The sequence below is a fragment of the Ictidomys tridecemlineatus genome, chromosome 1 (genome assembly GCF_052094955.1).
Source record: "Ictidomys tridecemlineatus isolate mIctTri1 chromosome 1, mIctTri1.hap1, whole genome shotgun sequence".
Lineage (NCBI taxonomy): Eukaryota > Metazoa > Chordata > Mammalia > Rodentia > Sciuridae > Ictidomys > Ictidomys tridecemlineatus.
The window spans coordinates 71,666,533-71,687,414 of NC_135477.1; the positions used below are offsets into that span (position 1 = coordinate 71,666,533).

Genomic DNA, 20,882 nt, shown 5'->3' on the forward strand with positions numbered 1-20,882 from the left:
TTATATCATGAGAAACACTAACAATTCCTGTTAAATCATACAATCTGTCTTTAAAAACTAGTGTGTATTAGTTAATATTTGCAAAGCACTTTAAAAGTAATAGGTCTATGTGGCATTATCCCATTTAGTTTATGACATTAATAAGCATTTATTTATCTGGCATTTGAAGTGGAGCTTAATGAACTAATAAATGTAACATCCAATCATGTTTAATGAAGAGCTTTGAAATTTGTCATCTAAATGATTCTGTTATAATAATTATATTTAGCACTTTCATTGCATTTGTTCCTTGGAAGTGTTTTGCAAACACCTAGTTAGTTAATACTTAATACATCCATCTTCAGGTAAAATGGATAAGAAGTGTCCTTGCGATATTTCTATTAATAGTAGATGAGGGCTGGGGATGTGGCTCAAGCGGTAGCGCGCTCGCCTGGCATGCGTGCGGCCCGGGTTCGATCCTCAGCACCACATACCAACAAAGATGTTGTGTCCGCCAAGAACTAAAAAATAAATATTAAAAATTCTCTCTCTCTCTCTCTCTCTTTCTCTCCTCTCTCACTCTCTCTTAAAAAAAATAGTAGATGAGCTAAAACATCCACTCCTATCTAGTCCCTGAAGAAAAACTGTTACCCGATTCTGAATTTGAGTTTAGAATAGGATATTGGTAGGGCCTTGAAGGTGATCCTAAGAAACATTACCATGGAGTTCAGTTTTTTTAATTAATCCTTACAAATGATTCCAAATGCTCTAAACGACTACAGCTCTGATTTAGTAGTTGCAAATGTGTCATCAACTGAACAAAATAACCAGGCTGCTTTCAGCCATTTTCATGAATCTTTTACAGCTGAGACAAATCTTAAAGGAATGGGGAAGGCACTTTGATTCAGACCTCAACATGAGCATAGCTGCTCTGGTTTTTAATGGAAATGTTAAAAAGTGAATGACTTCTGGCAGCTTTGAGTAATTTCAAGTAACATTGAAAAAGATGTGTCATATGAACATCCTTCCTGCAAATACCCTCTCAGCTTTATAAAGTGGCTGCAACTAGAGAAGTCTGGGGATGGCTGGCTTCACAAAACCAAGTTAGCTTTTTGGATTAGTAAATATTTGCTACACTATTAGTAAATGTTAGTGTCTCATCCTCAAATTCAGTTGAAACCTGAACCCTGAAATGATAGAATTAACAGGTGGAGCTTATGTGGGATGATGAGGTGATAAGGGCCCTGCCCTCAGGAAGGGGATTGGTGCCTATTCAAAAACAGGCCCAAAGGAACTCCTTCACTCCTTTTTCCTTGAGAGAGCAAAGCAAGAATGTGCTTGACTGTAGTATAGTCTTCATCATGCACTGAATCTGTTGGTCCCCTTGATCTTGTACTTCTCAGCTTCAAGAACCATGACAAGTAAATTTTTATTGTTTGTGAACTGAGGGATTTTGTTATGGCTGCAGGAATGGTCCAAGATAACAGCCTCCTGTGTTCAGTTAAACTCTTCAAACCATGAAGAGACATGGTAGGAGATTGTTCCATTTGATCTTTTGATATGGAAACAACTGAATCCAAGGGAGTGTTTCCAAATAAAAAATTTCACTTTGACTGTTTCACCAACCTAATGGTTATGTGATAGATTTTTAAAATTCCAATTTCAGAGAAATTTTATCAAGTTGTGATTTCAGATGCTTAGATCTCAGGTGTCTGGCAAGAAGTCATTCACAGCAATGGATGAGATCTAGTTCCTGCCATAATTTGGGAACACCAGCTGGGGCATTAGTCACAATTCATTTCAGATTTCAGGTCAAACTGGGCAAGTGGAAGCATGAGTTGATACTAATTAATAGCCAGCATTTTAGAGATCTAACCAAAATGTTTCCAAGGCCACAGTACAATATGATCTTTCACTTTTTATTCAGAACGTAAGCAAACTCTAAAATTAAATCAACCTAATTGTATTATGCTTAGATTAATTCCAAGTCTCCAGTCTAAAGGTAATGTAAACAGAACAATCAATTTAACCTTTGAACATAGCATGAAAAAGGAGTGTACTGCCGTTTTTAACCTTTATAAATTGCACCAGAAGCTTCTGAAGCAAGAGCATCTCATCCAGGAATAAAGTGCACACATGATACTCAAGATCGAATTGAACATGGTATCTTCTCCTCCAGTATTATTTTATAATTTGGAAACAAGCCTAAACTTTAATAGGGGAGTTTCTTTTTTTTTTTTTTTTTTTTTTTTTCATTGACAGGTTTAATATCAATTTTAATGTTTAAATCTTATTTTTAAAGGTAGAGAATTAATGTTTATGTGGAAAATTTACAAATTCTTTGTTATACAGTCCTGATCAAATTATCATAAAAAAACTGATACTTGAAATGTTTTTCTTACAGAGTACATAATAATCAAGCACTTTCTATTATTACCACTAGCAAGAGTTCTACTTCCTGAATCCTGCCATAACACTACAAGGGAAAAAAAAATTACTGGCAGTTACTGCTTACCATGCTATTTGTTTCTGGAAATCTTGTTAGAAAGTCAAGATAATAAAGGGAGTCTCAGCACCATGTAGTCTCTTCCCCATACAATACAGTACATAGATATGGACACCTAGGAGTAAGTATCATTTCAACCAGTAGATGGCACTTTAGAATGGTTAAAACAAGTTTCAACCCATGGCACAAAGAATGTGCAATGTAGCAGATGTCTGAATAAAAGAAGCCAGACACAAAAGGAAACATATGGGTTCAGATATAAAAATCAATTTATGCAATAGAGGTTATCTTTAGAAGTAAAATGCCTGGAAGGCAGCAGGATAATCCTCTGGAGCACTTGATGTTTGGTGTTTTTAACTGGGTGCTAGTTACAGATGAAAGCTTTTCATATACATGTGTATATGCATGTATACATGTATATATACATACACACTTTAATAAATTGTTTTCAAAATGTTATGGAAACCACATTTTTCCCATAATGAATACAAACTTTGTAACTTTTACTGTTTCAATTGCGGGCAATAGTTATTATATCAAGCTACAAGTTAACTAAGCAAAGAGTTTTAAATCAAAGTTGGTGATCTTCATGTACTCCTTTTAAAAACAAAAATTTAATTACAAAAACAAAAGACAAAGAAAAATATAAAGTTTCTTTCAATTATTTCAGTTGGTAGAAATTGTTTTTTCCCCCTGAGATTTGTCTATTTCTATTGGCAAAGCCTTGCAAATTAAAGATGATTCCTTTAAAGTTTATAGTGCTGTAAAAACAAGTTCTGTCACAAAGGCACTAAAGTAACGAGGCTGAAGAAATGTGATTCAGCAGCAGAGGCATAGTTTTATCTGAAAATAAAATGTATTTATCTGGCCCAACTCAGGAGTTAAGAATTTTTTTTTTAAAGTGTGTATAAGAATGAGATTCATATGCTTTTTTTTTATACATCAAGATGTATTATCTTTATTCTTTTTTCCTCCCCATGTTATTTCAAAGTAATACTTAGATTAGTTTGAGAATGCTTAACAAATAAAGAAAAAAGAAAATTAGAAAAGTCTACAATGGATGTAGAATTCTCATTTGTATTATTAAAAACAACTTTGAAAATTAATACTGTAGCTACTTTAAAATCTTTTAAGAACTAAGTTTTAAAATATTGCAATAAAAGAACACATGCCATAATAAGCAAATATATAATTTTTTGAAAAAAATAATTAAAACTAAGGCTTTTTAATAAAGGGGAGAACTAATAATAAGAGACCAATCATACCCTGATTATGTGTTAACTCCCACATTTGTACAATGTGGAAGTGCTCCACATATATTCAATGACAATATGAATAATTAACATTTGTGATCTTAAAATCCCAAATCACTTGCCAGTGTTGTAAATCCATAAACGTTGAAATAAATACCTGGAAATAAGTATATTTCCAAAATTGTAGTCTTTGACAGTTTATATTGTTTAATCAATTACAAACAAATAAAGCAGCAAATAAAATGACATTATTGCTAGTTTCCACTTAGTTTCTTCATAATATGGCTATCTGGTGTTGCATTAGTGAAGATACTTCCTACAACCACATGGGTACCCCAGAGACTATGACGGATGACTTTACAGCAGCCAAGATCATCAACAGTAAATCCTAAATATCGGTAACGTTCATCTGTTTCAAAAAGAGTGCTGTTTGTATATGGTCCAAAAAATGCCAAACCAGATGATGGGTCGATAAAGTCAGCCCAATAGCCTTCAGCTCGAAGAGCATAGCAGATTTCCTTAGCACCATTAATGAACTTTTCTAAGAGCATTTCTCTTTCAAGTTCTACCTCTTCACTCCAAACAGTCATATCATTCTTAGTTTTCTGCGTTACAGTCAGAATCATTAGTTTGCTATTAGCTACTTCTGGAAATAGTGACTCAAAATCTCTTTGAAGCAATTCTGGACATGTCTGGATTGCACACTCCACTAGAGTCTGGGACAGCTGGAGGCGGGTGGTGATTGGTATGGATGGTTTCCACCCGCCTTAGCCCCTCCAAACTCGCCAATCTTTGGCCCAGAGTTCTCGGAATACTTTGCGAAGGAGAAGATTTTGTGTCTGTCTTCTCCACTGGAAATGGCCAATGTGCTCTGTAACAGAGCCAGACTGGTTTCCTATCTCCCGGGATTTTGCTCTTTAGTTAAAAGAGTTGTCAATCCAAAAGCCTTTTCAACTGCAGGATCTTCAGGTTCAGATGAATCTCATGTGGCCACTGCCCCTCCAGATATATGCTCTAGAACAGTGTGGCCTGATGAAACTATGGGACCATTTGGACCTCAGGATCAGAGATTCCAGCTTCCTGGGAACATAGGTTTTGATTGTCACCTCAATGGGACTGCATCACAGAAGAAAAACCAGGTTCATAAAACTTTGCCTGATGTACTGGCAGAACCTTTATCAACTGAAAGACATGAATTTGTGATGGCACAGTATGTGAATGAATTTCAGGGTAATGATGGACCGGTTGAACAAGAAATTAACAGTGCAGAAACTTATTTTGAAAATAGGGGAGTTTCTAATGCAGTACAGAAATATTTTTTCCTGAAATTTTTGGGAGTAAGTTGCTGACTTGATGCCTTCTCTACTACCCCCAATTACTTCAGCATATATTTCCCACCAACCAGGACATTTTTGCACATGATAATAATCGAATTATCACAATTAGTAAATTAATTCTGCTGCTTTTATCATCTAATCCTCAGACTCCGCTCAAGTGTCACCAATTGTCCCAATGCCTTTCATGTCAAAAGGATACAAGTCAGAATTAAGCATTGCACAAGACTGTCATATCCCATTCATTCCTTCCACTTGAGACAATTCTTCAGTTCCCCCTGGACTTTCATGATGTTGACACTTGAAGATTGCAGAACAGTTGTTTTGTAGAATATATCACAATTTGGGTATTTCTGATGTTCCTTTATAATGTTTCAGATTGTTATTGATGTGATGTCATACTTTTCTGATTTCTTTCTAAAGAATTTGTCCCATTTGTAATGATATTCTTATTACGTGAATAAAAAGATGACAGGACTCACCACTGTAAATTTCCTCTTCCAAATTGTAATTAATAAGTATTTGTGAAAGTCACTAAAACTATGTAAATATGCTGGCTTTTCCGAAAATATGTATCTTACTGATATATTTATATGCAAATGGATTATTTTCCATTTTCTATTCAATGACTATAATCTATTACTAGCAATATTATGCTTAATTTTCCCAATATGTCTCAAATTAAGTCCCTTATAGTAGGTTTATGTGTCCTTCTAAATACGTTCTCATTTAAAAATAAAAATTACATTATGTATATTTAAGGAGTTCTGCATGCTGTTATAAGATACACAAACATAGAATAAAATGATCCCTATGGTGAAATGAATGAACATATCCATCATTTCACAGAATTACCCAACCCCCCCATCATTGCAGAAGTGGTTATAACCTATTTATTTAGCAAAAATCCTGAATACATTACAATAGTATTATGTGAAGTCCTTAGTTTGCACATTATATCTTTAGAGTTGTCTAATTTCCTACCACCTGTCCCATCCATGCTAAGCTCTATTTTATTCTCTATCTCAAAAATACAAGAGGTAACTAGTGCTAATGGAGAAAGAGAACCTTTGTATGCTCCTGTTGGGAATCCCTTTTCTCCACAGGAAATGAAATCAGTAAATTAAAGAGATACCTCTCTGCCATATTTATCATAGTAAAATTCACAATAGTTGAGATATAGAAACAATCAACAGATAAATGGACAAAATATAAACATATATATTAGTATTCACTGATCACAAAATGATAACTATGTACCATATGATTATATATTAATATATCACATATATGTATATATGATATAAAATCATGTAATATGTATAATATGTGTAATATATATCATTGCTCTGAGATTCTCAACTGACCAAATTAAGAAATAGACATCTATTTACAGCTACATATATATCTATTTGTATTTACTTTATACATGAGTTTCAAAAAATAGAATTGCATAACAGCTGATTCTGACACTGCACTAAGCCACCCTCCTTGCCTACTTCAGTTCTGACACCCTATTCTAGGTACCCCATTCCCACCACATGGACTTTCCTCTCCTGAGCTCCAAAATGCAACCCAAGTTCACTGTAGTTGACACCCTAAACCATCCTTTATTCAGACTGTCTCCTGCAGCAACTTGTGGATTAAGGACTGCATTTTTTTGAGAAGAAAAAGTTCTAATTTTGTAATGTTCATGTCATCACATCAGGAATATTATGGCTGTCCATCCTGTTACTTCAAGTTGTCATTTTTTTCCCTTTGGCCCATCTTATGCCACATGTATGTGTGAAGTGGAGAACAGCATGTTGAAGACAAATAATGACAGAAAACAACTCAGTCTATGAGAAGGGATGAAGCTCTGACAAGAGACACTTCCCCCCGAAAAGGAGACCTTGAATCCTCACTCAGCCCAAGGGAAGAATGCATTCTCAGTTCTACAGATACCTCTGAAAATAGGAAAGGGACAACATTCCAAGAATCTTCAACCTTGGCCTGTATATCTACACAATCCAAAAATAATTCAAGTAGCTGAAGTAGAACAAAACCATTGGGTTTTGGAAACTGGTGCTTTAGAAACTTACTGAAGTTTGAATCTTCAGATTATGAGGAGAAAAACTTTCAAATCAATGCATGGGTTCTGATGCAAGAAGAGTGTGACATCAAATTAAAATGATGGAACAAAAAGGACAAGTGACAAAATGAAAACAACAGTAGGAGATTCCAGATAAGGTTTGAAGAACTTTCGTTGTTTCTGATGAAGATCAGTGTCCCTGAATTGCTTGGAATTTGTTTTCTATAAACACAGCTATATGGGCTTAGGTCTTTCCTTAAACATTTTCAAGTCATCTTATAATTACCTTTATAAATTCCAAAGATAGAAGCAGATATTTTCATTCTATTAAGTATAAATTTCTAGGTCAGTTCAAATTAACCTCTATAAATTTCAAAAATTCAAATACTCTAATTTTGTTAATTGTTAAGAAGAAAGTTCTCAATTAATTCAAACTAACACATATACGCTACCCAGTAGTTCTCACAGCACCTGAAAGAGCAGGTCACACCTGTCTCCATCATCTTTCCTTCTCCTCCCAACTCACATTTATAGAGAAACTCTGATTGTCTCATTTCTTGTCCTGTATTCTGTCCCCCACAACTTATAACAGTAGTATTTGCAATCCTTTATCCACCTTCTATCTGCTCTGTAAAAGAAAGTCAAATGACTAAAGCCATGTTAATTAACAAGTGTGAAATATGTACTATTATCATTTAGGAGTTCTTTACAGCAAAGTATTTTCTACCAATACATTTTTTAAATATTGTAAAAATATTTTTTAGTTGTTGATGGACCTTTATTTTATTTATTTGTATGTGGTGCTGAGAATCAAACCCCGTGCCTCACACATGCTAGCCAAGTGTTCTTCTTCTGAGCTACAACCCCAGTCCTCTAATGATCCATTATTTTGACCTTGTTTTTAGGATAGGATATTGGATAGATTGCTGCTAGAATTCTTGACCGCAAGTTTCTAAATAAGTGATTTTCACATATTAGGGAAGAAGCATTGACTTCTTTAGGTCCATTTCATGAGATCTCTAAGAATTTTGAAAAAAAAAACTTTTATTTAATCTTTTTAAATAGGTATTATTCAAATTATGCAACTAGACATACTATTTTAAATCACCAACATATGACTATCACAGGACTAAAAACTCCAATATTTTCTTTTTTTGAGTACTATGTTAAATACATATGTATACTACAAAAATAAACACACACGCACATACACATCATCAAAACTTGCTTTGTGGCCTGTTTTTCCCACTTTTCTACAATCCTGCTTTAAAATTACAGCCCCAGTATGAAGAAATACTCCCTCCAATGCACTGGCCTTGACAAAAAATAATAGCTCCACATTTTCCTTGAACACAGCTTATTCTCAAGCACTGTCTTCTGTATTGGGGGAATTTACCCGATTTCTAGTCCAACACTTTGACTCTTTGTATCCAAGTTCTGATCACTGAGCTTTCTTTTGTTACTCGTGTGTTAGTATTCTCCTTCATAATCCAAATGGAAATCTACACATTTTACATTAATGGCAGTTCCACATTTTTCTAGCCAGTTCTCTTTTCACAATTTTGACAACACTTCCAAAATGTATCAGGCTGATAGATTGATGGTGTCATATTTGTCTGTTTTACCCTATTCAAATCCATTGGGTCATTTGCATTTTGGAATTCATTCCTAAATGGTATATTGATTTGTGACTATGTCATACAACTTGATCTGGCTATATTACAGCTACTCCTTCCCCTTCTTTGAAAAAGAAACTTGATTTTGTTAATGAGGATAATGGGCCTGTCCAGTTCAGGAGTGATTAATGATGGTTTTAGAACAATCTTGGAAATTCTATTCTCCCATGCCAGGTATTTAATTTCCTAGCTTCTCTTGCCACTAATCATATTTATATGATTTTGTTCTAGCAAATGCACACCAAAGAAAAGCCTCCTGGAATATTCCTTAAAATATCTTTTCTACTAATTAAAAGATTTCTTTTTACACTCAGAACTTTACCTTTATTCTTTAAACATAATTAGATAGAGCTATGATGCTTGGAATTGCATCTTGAGAGCATGAGTCAACAAATATATGGATAACAATGAAAAGATGAATCTGAGGGCTATGTTTCAATACACCACTGCATCAAAGACTAAATGACCTATCTCCAAAGGTCTTAGATACAAGTTTTCTTGAATTGCAGCCAAAACCATTCCTAACTATTTTAGGTTCCCACTCAATCTGCTGTCCCAACAGCTTACAGAGAGTAAGAGCTGAATTCGTATTTAATGAAACAAGTTATAATCAAAGAGAGGAGAAATAAAGATTAAATGGAAGAACAACAACAATGTAAGAGGATAAAGAATACGACTTACTCTAGTATGATTCAAAAGTATTTGTACAACCTTGGTGGTGATGAAAATCGAACCCAGGGCCTTGCACATGATAACAAAATGCTCTACCATAGTACCATACCAACAATCCCTCACAAATATCCTCAAGTACCTAAATGTGCCACTCACTCTACTACTTGCTAGATACAAAGGAAATCAACACTACACAGGCTCTCTCCTTTGGGAAGCTTGCCACCTCACAGAACACACAGAAGAGAAGGAAACTTCACATGTGCCATTATAAAGGAAATTTCTTTCAGGGATAAATTCAGAGAAAGTTTTAAAAGGAGATAGTCAATTGATTTTTTTTCTTTTTTTTTCTTTTTTTTTTTTTTTTGGTACTGGGGATCAAACTCAGGAGTACTTGGCCACTGAGTCATGTCCCCAGCTCTATTTTGTATTTTATTTAGAGTCAGGGTCTCACTGAGTTGCTTAACACCTCACTTTTGCTGAGGCTGGCTTTGAACTGGTGATCCACCTGGCTCGGCCCCAGGAGCTGCTGGGATTACGGGCATGCACCACCACGCCTGGCTCAATTGACTCTTGAAACACGTGAAAGCGTTTTCAGTCTGAGAAAGTTTGATATGAAGGAGGACTAGAAAATGCAAGAGCACTCTAGGTAAATGCAAGTACATGGTGGCATAAAACCTATGACTCATTCAACTAATAGCAGTTGCCTTAGAGAAAGCTTCTGGGTAATCTAAATTCACTCAGGCAAAGTATAGCTCCAAGTCCTGGAAAGAGTATCCTCAGTAGATACTTTATCCCTGGAGATCATTTTTCACCAAAGGGCATCCCCTTGGCTTTTAAGTTGATACCTTACCATGCAAACTGATAGCACCTGGGAGGGAACACACTAAGCAGCTTAGGGACACTGCCACTGATGGATCAAAAAATAAATAAATAAAAGCTATGTATCAAGCAATCAGCAGAAACACAGAAAATGACAAAGTAAATGGCATAAAATGTTAATTGCCAAGACTAGGAACAGGGTACTTTTGAAATGCTTTTGTTTTTGTAGCTTTTCACTTAATCAGAAATTACTTCCAAAGAAAATAAACACAAAACAAAGCGAATGAAACATCTTTATCCTGTCAGGGCTGTTCTTTAGGAATATGAAGTCCAAAAGTAGAATATGAATTCTACTTCACTGTGAAAATTAGTGTTAGCTGTTATAAAAAAAATAATAGAATAAACAGAACAAGGCTGAGGCATCTGGAGATGCTCAGTCAAATGGGAGCAAAAACATAAGAGAAATTGGACATAATGTTAAAAACAGTATCAAAGATTATGTAAATCCCATCATTACTTTGAAATTGTAGAGAACTCATGCACAAAAAGGTTAAGCCTAGAGAACCCACAGGTGAGACTCTGGAATCCCCACTCAGAACCAAGGGTTCTCAAGCCTTGGACACACTGGGCATGGCAGATGAAGCAGTCCACAATCTTCCAGGACACCTCTGGAGCCAGCTGGCACAGTTTTAGAAGTCCTAAGTCATCTAGCAGGAGGCTTTCGCACATCCGTGGAATTAGAATCTATGTCTGTCAAATTGATTACCAACATTTCCTTGGAAGTGCTGCAATGGAGACATTTCTAACTCTCTCTCACTAGGGAGTTGGGAGGATTAATTAGCAGCTTTCTGCAAAGTGCTATATGTTCTTTTTCTCAGGAGACAGATTAATGACTAATTCTCAGACCTCATCCTGAAAGGAAGTTTATAGTAACTAAACATACCCTGCCCTCAGAAATGTGCTAAAATTGTTTCTTGTTTATCTGAACACAATTGGAAAACACATCGTTATACATAAAAACCTTGATTATAGTCATACCCAATAATCTTATTGCAGTAGTACCATTTCAAGAAAAAAATTAAGCTGTGTGAATAAATATGCGATTTTTAGTATTTTCAATAGTAAAAATAATGGAAATAAACCTCACTCTTCAACAGAAGGATGAGAGAATAAGGTAATGTGCATCTATTCCAGAAATAATATTTAGCAATAAAGTTACTTTTGTAGGGTTGATAATAATCAGGAGAAGTAGTCTGGATTCATATAAAAATTAAATTTGTCACTAAAATTACTTTCAACTTGCCAAACGCAGTAGTACATGTCTGTAATCCCAACAACACCCTACTTCTCTTCCTAGGTTGAATCCACTTAGAAAGCTATACCATCCTAAAAAAACTCAATATTTTCTGTCTCCATTATCAGGTCTCTCATTGAGAATTAACTCAGTTTTAAATGCCATTAATCCAGATCTGTCCTTTCCATTCCAAGTTATTAAGTCTTGCAGTACAAAGAAATCATAGTAGAGAGAAAAAAAAATCATTTTTAGTTTAATTCTCTAATCTATATGTGAAAGCTCTTTGCAGCCTCTGTCTCCAAAAATTGCTAAACTAAACTTCAACTCTAGCACAAACCCATGATAGAAAGGATAGTACTTCTTGAGGCTGCTCACTTGAAGGCAGTTTACTTAGAAAATTCTAGCACAAACAGAAAGACTTCTGTCCCTCCTCTACCTTCTGTTCACTGGGGCATGTGTCATTCAGGAGTGGAAACCTCATAACACTCTATATTTCTCATCATCCAGATTGGTATCTGTATGTTTGCAGATCAAAACCATTTACATATGTTAAGAAACTGGTTCCAGAGCAAACCATTAAAATGCACACATTACTCTGTTTTTCATATTTTAGCTTTTAGTTTCCTAAAATCTGGACTTAGAGGCTTATTCAACTAATCGTTGAATAAGAATCCTTTAAAAAAATCTATGGGAAAAATAGTATATATTTTCATTTATTTAATAAAGTCCATAAGGTTTATAGGTTTATTGTCCTTTTCAATTCCTATTGGATATTCCTGAAAGAAGGCCATACAGTAGACACTAATTCACTGAGGGCTACCTAATATTGTTGTACTTCCTAAAATGTTGTATCTTTTAGTATTTTTATTCTTCCCCAACCTTGAAGATAGATGATATTATGCTCATTTTTTGAGGGAAAAAATTCAGAGAAGTTAAGCAGCTAACTCTCATGGTAAGACAGGATCAGCATCAGGGACCCAGCACAGAATCAATTGTTCCAAATGAAATTCCAGTGCTCTTTCCAATAGAGTGTGTGACTATTTCATATTCTTGTAAATATCAAGCAATATCTGCCTTTCTCTTGTTTCTCCAGCATAAAAAAAAATCTAATGCTTCTTCCATATAGAGGCTGTTAAAATCACTGAATACCAAGACAAAGTTCCCAAAGACACATTTGTATTCCCATGACATAGCTTTCTCTCTGCACTGGGTCATCTCTTCTCAGTTCTGCCCGAGTGTGCCTGGAACACTCTGCACTTGAGTTTGTAGCAGTGTGGACGTGGACCTACTATTTCCCTTGCAGTAAAATCAGCATCCAAACTTCATCTGAGCTCTGGGCAGTGGCATTGCCAATGGAGGAAAGAGAAACTCACAAGAGGACTATCTATTGTGCTTTGGCAGAATTTTTCAGCCCTACTACGTGGCCACCTGTTTCCAAAGTGATCGTACAGTCTAGTTCCATGGTACCAGTGGGTACCAACTTCCATAGTGATCAATACCCTGTCTGTATTGTCTCTGTGCTTTCTGATTGTAGTGGAAGTCTTTTTTAGAATCAGGAGTTCTTACACGACAACATAAAAGTAAAAACATGTTACACAATGTTAAAAACAAATTCACTTGGACAGTTTTGTGATATGATTAATAACACAGAAAAATACTAAATGCAACATTTTATAACTAAAAATATATAAAATGAACTTGCTCATAGTACATTCCTAATTATATTTTTTTAAATCTCAAATCTCACAAAATCTTCAAAATGAATTCAGTGAAGAGGAGATAAAACAATTCCAGAGAATAATTCCATCTTTAAACATGTCTTAATTTTCTATCACAATTTTATGATTATGTATTTTCTGTATGACTTCATTATAAAAACATTTGAATATATATTAGACTGGGAAAGATCAGCTTAACTTTTTCAATTTAAATAAGGCAGTGTTAGAGCTATAATTTTTGTAAAATATGAATTATTTTTAATCATTTTTTTGATTAAACATGAATTGAACTCAGGAACACTCAACCACTGAACCACATCCCCAACACTGTTTTGTAATTTTTTCTTTTTTCTTTAATTTTATTTTTTATATATGACAGCAGAATGCATTACAATTCATATTACACATAGACAGCACAATTTTTCCTATCTCTGCTTGTACATAAAGTAGAGGCACACCATTTGTGTCTTCATACATGTACTTAGGGTAATGATGCCCATTTCATTCCACCATCTTTCCTACCCTCATGCCCACTCCCTTACCCTCCCTCCCCTTTTCCCCTTTGCCCTATCTAGAGTTCCTCTAATCCTCCCATGCCTCCCCTACTACATTATGAATCAGCATCCTTAAATCAGAGAAAACATTTGGCATTTGGGTTTGGGGGATTGGCTAACTTCACTTAGAATTATATTCTCCACCTCCATTCATTTACCTGCAAATGCCATGATGTTATTCTCTTTTAATGCTGAATAATATTCCATTGTGTATCTATACCATGTTTTCTTTTATCCATTCATTTACTAAAGGCCATCTAGGTTGGTTCCACAGTTTAGCTATTGTGAATTAGCACTATTTTGTATTTTATTTAGAGAGAGGGTCTCACCAAGTTGCTTAGCACTTTACTGTTGCTGATGCTGTCTTTGAACTAGAGATTCCCCTTCTTTAGCACGCCCAACCACTGGGATTATAGGCATGTACCACTGTGCCTGCTAATCATTTGAAAATATATTCAACATTACAAGTTTTATCCAAAAATTGGAGGACTGCTCACAAAAAGAAAACAGATTTTTTTTCTATAGCACAGAGAAATGCTGACTGAGCTAGGTGTATACCTGATGTGAAAATACTCAATAACATTTGGGGAGAAATTTGGCATGATAAATTGAAGTTAAATACACATTGTAGTTAATGCTCCAAGAGAATTTCTCCTTCATTTCCTCCTTTTTTACAAGTAGAAAGCTGAAGACACTATGTCATGACCCATAGGGCACAAAAGGATGGGCGAGATGCAAATCCTACTGACCCACAGGTCTGCATTAGCATTGATCAATACTGTGTCCTGGGCATCCTGCTTTTCGTGCATCATCTTATTTGTCTCATTAGATCAGGAACCCAAACATTCTTACTGCATGACCTGCCTTCCTATTTGTTGCTCTTTCCATGGGACGTACTGCTCAGGAGCTCTCACTCTGTTTACCAGCTGTGACTTTGCACAGGACACTTGTGCTTTGTATCTTTGTTTCCTCACCCGTAAAATATATCAAAATAGTAGCACATTATCTGATCAGGTTGCTGTGAAGGAGTAGTACTCAGAATACTACCTGGAACAAGTAAGTAAAAAGTGACAATAGTGTTTTGTCATATCGTTTCAAGGGGATATTGTGGAAGTCCTCAAGCTACATACAGTTTTTGGCATGAACCTAAAAATGATGTCTGAGTCATGGTTTGAATGCTAGGTAAATTTGATCAGTGATGGAGGAGGAATGTATGTGAGCATTCTTTGGCACCTGTACTAAAACAATCACAATAGTACGGCTCTCTGGGCCTCTCCATGCAGAAAAAAAAAAGGTAAATTTTGTGACTATTCTGATATAGTGACTTTCAAAGATTCTTTTCAGTACCTAATAATTTAAATACAAGATAAAACTCATCCTTCTGATTCCAAGAAATTACCTGTCACCTTGTTTCAAATTATTTGGGGTAATTTTTGCAGTGTCTCATCCTTTTATTTACTTTTTCTACAGCAAATATAAGCTGATGTAATTTTTCCCTGTCCTTCCATTCCTGCTGTGGACTCCATGCAGTCAAGATGCTAATTAAAAACCACCTAATTTAAATGCCAAGTTTGCCCTGAAATAGATTTCCCAGTAATTTTACAAAATTACTACTGGGCATGAAGGTTGCAAAAGATATGTTCAAATAATCTATGTTTTGCTTACAGTGATTTAAATGGAGAAATCAGACACCTTCAGCCTCCATGCCCCACAGATTGCATTAAGAATGTGCAGGAGACAAACCTCCACTGGAAATTCACTAATGGATGCACATCTGGTTTTATTGGCAAAGTCTAAAAGACTACTGGGGCTCCTCATGTTTATTTTTGGCATCTTACACCAAGCCAGGACGAGTTTTATTAAAATGTAACTATTACAGCTAAACGACAATGAACATTAGTGTGATAAATGACTAACTAAACCAATGTATGAATGGTTGTATATCTTCACCAAGATAGCTTATAAGAAAAACAAATGTATGAAAAGAACTAGGCAGACTGACCAGTAGGAGAAACCACCAGTGTGACATTCATAGGCCAACATTGAGAATAATAGAAGAAAATATCTTAGTATGGGTAGAACCAGGAAGAAGGAAGGATTCAGGAATGGTTCTGGGAAAGCCTCTGTTCTTAACTCTCTTGAGTTAGGAACTAGATGATATTAAATTCAACACTATGGGAATAAACAGGCCAAAAAGTTACTATGTGTGTGAGGGTGGCAAACATTCAATAGAAAAAAACTAAATTAGTTTTAATATCCCTTATAACATTTTTAATGTGTGATTTTTAATTTATGCTCTTTCTTTCATGTGAATTCACATTTACAACCTAAAGGAGGAATCTTTTAAATGATACATGTGCATGGAGATAATCCATTGTGCTCACTATTTTTACTCTACTCAATAGTCACATAATCTGTGGGTAATCTTGGAAGTTTAGACCCTTGATCAGTTTCTGTTCATCCTTCACAGTCAGTTTGGAAGCCTTTGGCAGGTTCTACTATTCCTAAGTCACACTGAAATTTCTATCCCTCCCATGGTCCATAAGTTGGTAGATTTACTACAGGGGCATTTAGTTCCTTTCTCTTTTTGCCTCCATAGTTTGAAGTACTCTAAAAAAAGAAAAACCACCTGATTGACAAATATTGATTGAAAGAGATCCACACAACTTCTAGTTGATCAATCAGTAGATTTACTGCATAATCTGAGTCAGTCAACCATGGATGATGAGGCCAAGTGAATTGGTGATACTGATGGTTTCTGAAGTTAGGTGCCAGTAGCCACCATGCTATCAAAGCCCAACTACACAAATTCTCAGAGACTCAGCTCAGCTTCCTAGATGCCATGGTTAAGCCCTGGAAATTGCACAACACCAAAGAGCTCTTACTGGTATTTATCACATATCGGGAAGCCTATAATTTCTAATGTATGTTTGACAATCTCTGCTTTTTTTATTCTAGGCTCCGGGACTCATACATGTTACAAAAAGAAAATATGAAATTCAAAGTCATGCTGTCACCTCTGCATTACAGTTCTTGCTATAGTGATGACACATGCTGCCATTTAAACATATTGTGGTCATATTAACCAACTTACAATATGTTTCTGTCTTTAATTTGGAAATGTTTTTGACATTCACACATCTGTCACCAACTCAGTTAAGATAGAGGAGAAATGTTTAGGGCAGTGGTGCATGAAATCTAATTGAATGGCTTAGAACTCTACCATTTACATCTGTTCTGCTTTGCAAAGACCAGACAGATGGAAAACAAAAAACAGGACTAAATACTTAACCTGTAAGTGCCCCAAAAAGGTTGCATCAAGAGTTGCCTCAGACTGGGGGCATAACTCTGTGGTACACAAAGTGCCTCCCAAATGTGTGGTGCTGGGAATGGAACCCAGGGCCACACAGGTGTTCACGTCTGTACACACACACACACACACACACACACACACACACACACAATAAAATAAAATAAAAAGTAAAACCAAAAATAAAGAAAAAGACTGTCTTATATCCCACACTTGCTTTCAAGGCACTATTGTCACGGTTTACCAAAAAATATTTTTTCCAATACTCACATTTATGCATTTCTATGAAGAATGAACTAGTTAGCATTAGACATAAAACAACCTGGCAATAGAAGAGCTATTTAAGTGTTGAATTGTATTCTGGATGATGGAGGCATTGCGCTCTGGTAAAAATGTTTATCAATGACTTGTGATTTTTCGTTTTAATTAAAGATAGAGTAGGAGAGAGAAAAGCAAATGGGCCAGGTTCCACACACTGTTACACCACTCAGTAGCAATAAAAGGGGAAGTTGATTTTGAGAAATGGGGTTTCCTTAAGTGGGTATATTACCACTTTTTAAGTGGGGTTGATAAAGGATTAGAGGGTCTGGGGTCATGAAGAAACTAGCACACTATCCAGTAGATGACAGGCACTTGAAAATGCATCAGCTTTACTTGTGAACTATCTAGAGTGGGAAAGCTCTTTAAGGTCCTTGAACCCATTTTGTCCCATCTTCTTAGATGTGGGACATCTATAAAAACTTAAATTGAGCAACAAATATATCATTTATGGCAACTTTGAAATAATTTTTGTTTGCAGAATTGACAACCTTGGGAATTAAACTTACTGGTTCAACTCACCTGTACAGTCATTCTTTGAATAATGCACTATTAAAAAATACATAGTTTATGTATTTTGAAATTAATGAGGTACCTGAAATTTCAAAGTACTAAGTAGGTTTAATATTTTATACATTTATTAAGCTTTCAGTTACATATGTTTCTCATAAAAATAAAGAAGTCAACTGGTCTGTTATATTATAGTAAAACAACCTAGAGTCAATACTATATATATAACATACACATGTGTATATGTGTGTGCCTGTGTATTCACAGTAGAAACTATGGTAAATATAGATCCATAAATCTTTGAAATTAGATATTAAAAACCATTAATTATAAAAAAATATTGATTCATATTTTAATTGATAATGTAAATTACAGAAGATAATATTTATCAGTTGCACAAAGAAGAGTTATATGGTTACCATGCATTCCAGAGGTAAAGACATATTTTCCTGTGAATTAACTGCTCATCATTTCACTAGATTTTGCCACCAGGGAATAATGAGACAGTTAGGAAAAAAAAAAAAGAAAAAAGAAGGGGAAATTTGGTTGTAATTAGGATGATATAGAGCAAAAGAACATTTCTATCTTAGATATAAATCTGTGTAGCTTTAAGCATGAGCTGCATAGAAATTCATGAAAATAGGTAAGCATGAGAGCAGGGGACTTTTCTTGTTGTTTTTACTAAAATGCATAGGTTTGACTATTTCAAAGTCAGACTACAAAATGATGCACATGTTAACCACTGGAGTGCTTTTATGGATATTATCTTATGAAATTTTACAACAATGCTGTAAAGGTGTGTTGCTCATCCAGACATGTCTTTCACATGATAAAATTAAACCCTGGAGGTGTTAAGTGGTGTAGTTAGAACTGAATAGTTGTTTCTGTCTCAAAATTCATGGTATTGAACAAGCTTTCTAAGGAAGTCCTTCTAGAGCCAGAGGAGGTCTGGGAGAATTTACAAGTTGTGATGTGGCCATAGAAAGATTCTGGGGTTTCTTCTCTGCCCCATCTGTTTCTGGAAGAAGGATCATATGTAAATATGAGGGAAGCCAATGTCATAATCCAGCCAGAGACCTAGTATGAGTTATCTTGGCTGGAGCTGAGATCTCTAACCTATAGGCATGTCACAAATGTACCAAAACACTGAGCAGAAACTACATTTAAAAATAAATTTCAGCATTATTTTCAAAATCCTTTCCCTATTTTAGAGAGGAAAGGTCTTAGATTGCACATTTCTGTCTCCTTCACTTTCCTTCCTACTTTGCAAGAGGTGCTAGGCTTTTTCTGCTATGAATTTGGCTGAGAACTCTAGGTAGTTTAGTTAAGCTCTGTAATTATCCCTGAAGTCTCAGACAAAGCCTGGCACAGAGAAGATGCTGAAGTGTGGAATGGATGAATGAATGAAAGGCAAGTATGATTCTGAAAATCCTGCAGGGAACAAAACAAATCTGATCCAGAGTCCACAGTGGAGGGGAGAGAGAGAGAGACTAAGTAGATTAGGGGGATATAGTCTAGGGAGACCCCCAAGGGCAACAGTACACAGAAGCACTATTCCTTTTTGACGTGATACAGCAGCAACCTAGGGTTGAGGGACAGGATGCATGGCTATTAACACTGAGACTCCAGAATGCCAAAGTCCTATTCCCAAAGTTTAAGAGGAGAAACCACAAAAATATCAGATGTTCATGTACTTCTTTATTTGCTAAAGGAGGAAAGAGACAGAGAATATATTGATCAGATTTGAATTGACATAAAAATCCGATTTTGATTGTCATTCTGATTAGTAGTACTCTGGTTGCATCCCTGTTCTTCATCAATCAAAACTGGGAATCCCCAAATTAAAGCAAGTCCTGACTGAGATCATGGCATAAACAGATAATACTTACATAACATATTTAAAATGTCAACAGAAAATGAGATGTGGGGAAACAGAATTGAAAGAATATTGTATTTGTCTTGAGTGAATAATTTTTATCAACACCATTGACACACAGTCTGTCTTTCCCACAAATCTGAAAACAAATCGACAACCTGACCCACAAGTGATGTTGTAATTTTTCGAAGGGATACAGTTTTTATCTCAAGAAAGACAACCTCAGGCCTGGCGCAGTGATACACACCTATAATCCCAGCAGCTCGGGAGGCTGAGGCAGGAGGATTTCAAGTTCAAAGCCAGCCTCAGCAAAAGTGAGGCACTAAGCACCCAGTGAGACTCTGTCTCTAAATAAAATAAAAAATAGGTATGGGGCTGTGGCTTAGTGGTCCACTACTTCAAGTTCAAACCCTAGAATCCCTACCTCTAAAAAATAACAACTTAAGGCAAGGCCAGAAGAGGAATTCGCATCACTGTATAGAAATAGTAATGATTTCATGACTAAGTAGTAGCAATAGTTAACTCCCAGGTCCTTAGTAAATTTGTAAATGTTCAATTCTGTTTTTAGCTACAACCAATAGTCCTACCTCTTTACAAAGTTGACTCTGCAAGGAGATGAACATATTCAGCTGTTCCTCAGTCAGGGTCAGTTTCTGGCTATCTGCTGACCCAAATGGAAAGAGGAATTGGAAGATCCTATGTTTTCTCTCAAATCCTCTAGTAACACCTGGCTTGAGGTAGGAAAAATTATAGTTAATTCTTAGGTTCTGCTTCATCTACTGCTGGCTCAGGTTCCAAGAAAACAAGACAGACATAAGGACACCCAGGGAGTTAATGGCTTTGAGTCGATCTTTGGCTGAAGTAGCTATGGAAGATAAAGAAGTTGGGATCAGACAGACTAGAACTTGTACTCCTTAGTAGTTGTATGGTCTTGAGATTTAAGCAGACTTTAATTTTGTTACCTCAGGAAGGTTAGGAAGGAAGCTTCACTT

The 20,882-nt window shown here is 35.6% G+C and overlaps 1 pseudogene; it reads right to left on the reverse strand.

The window, feature by feature from the left end:
• Positions 1–2,736: 2,736 nt before the first annotated feature.
• Positions 2,737–14,688, reverse strand: LOC101965422 (cobalamin trafficking protein CblD pseudogene; annotated as a pseudogene).
• Positions 14,689–20,882: the final 6,194 nt, after the last annotated feature.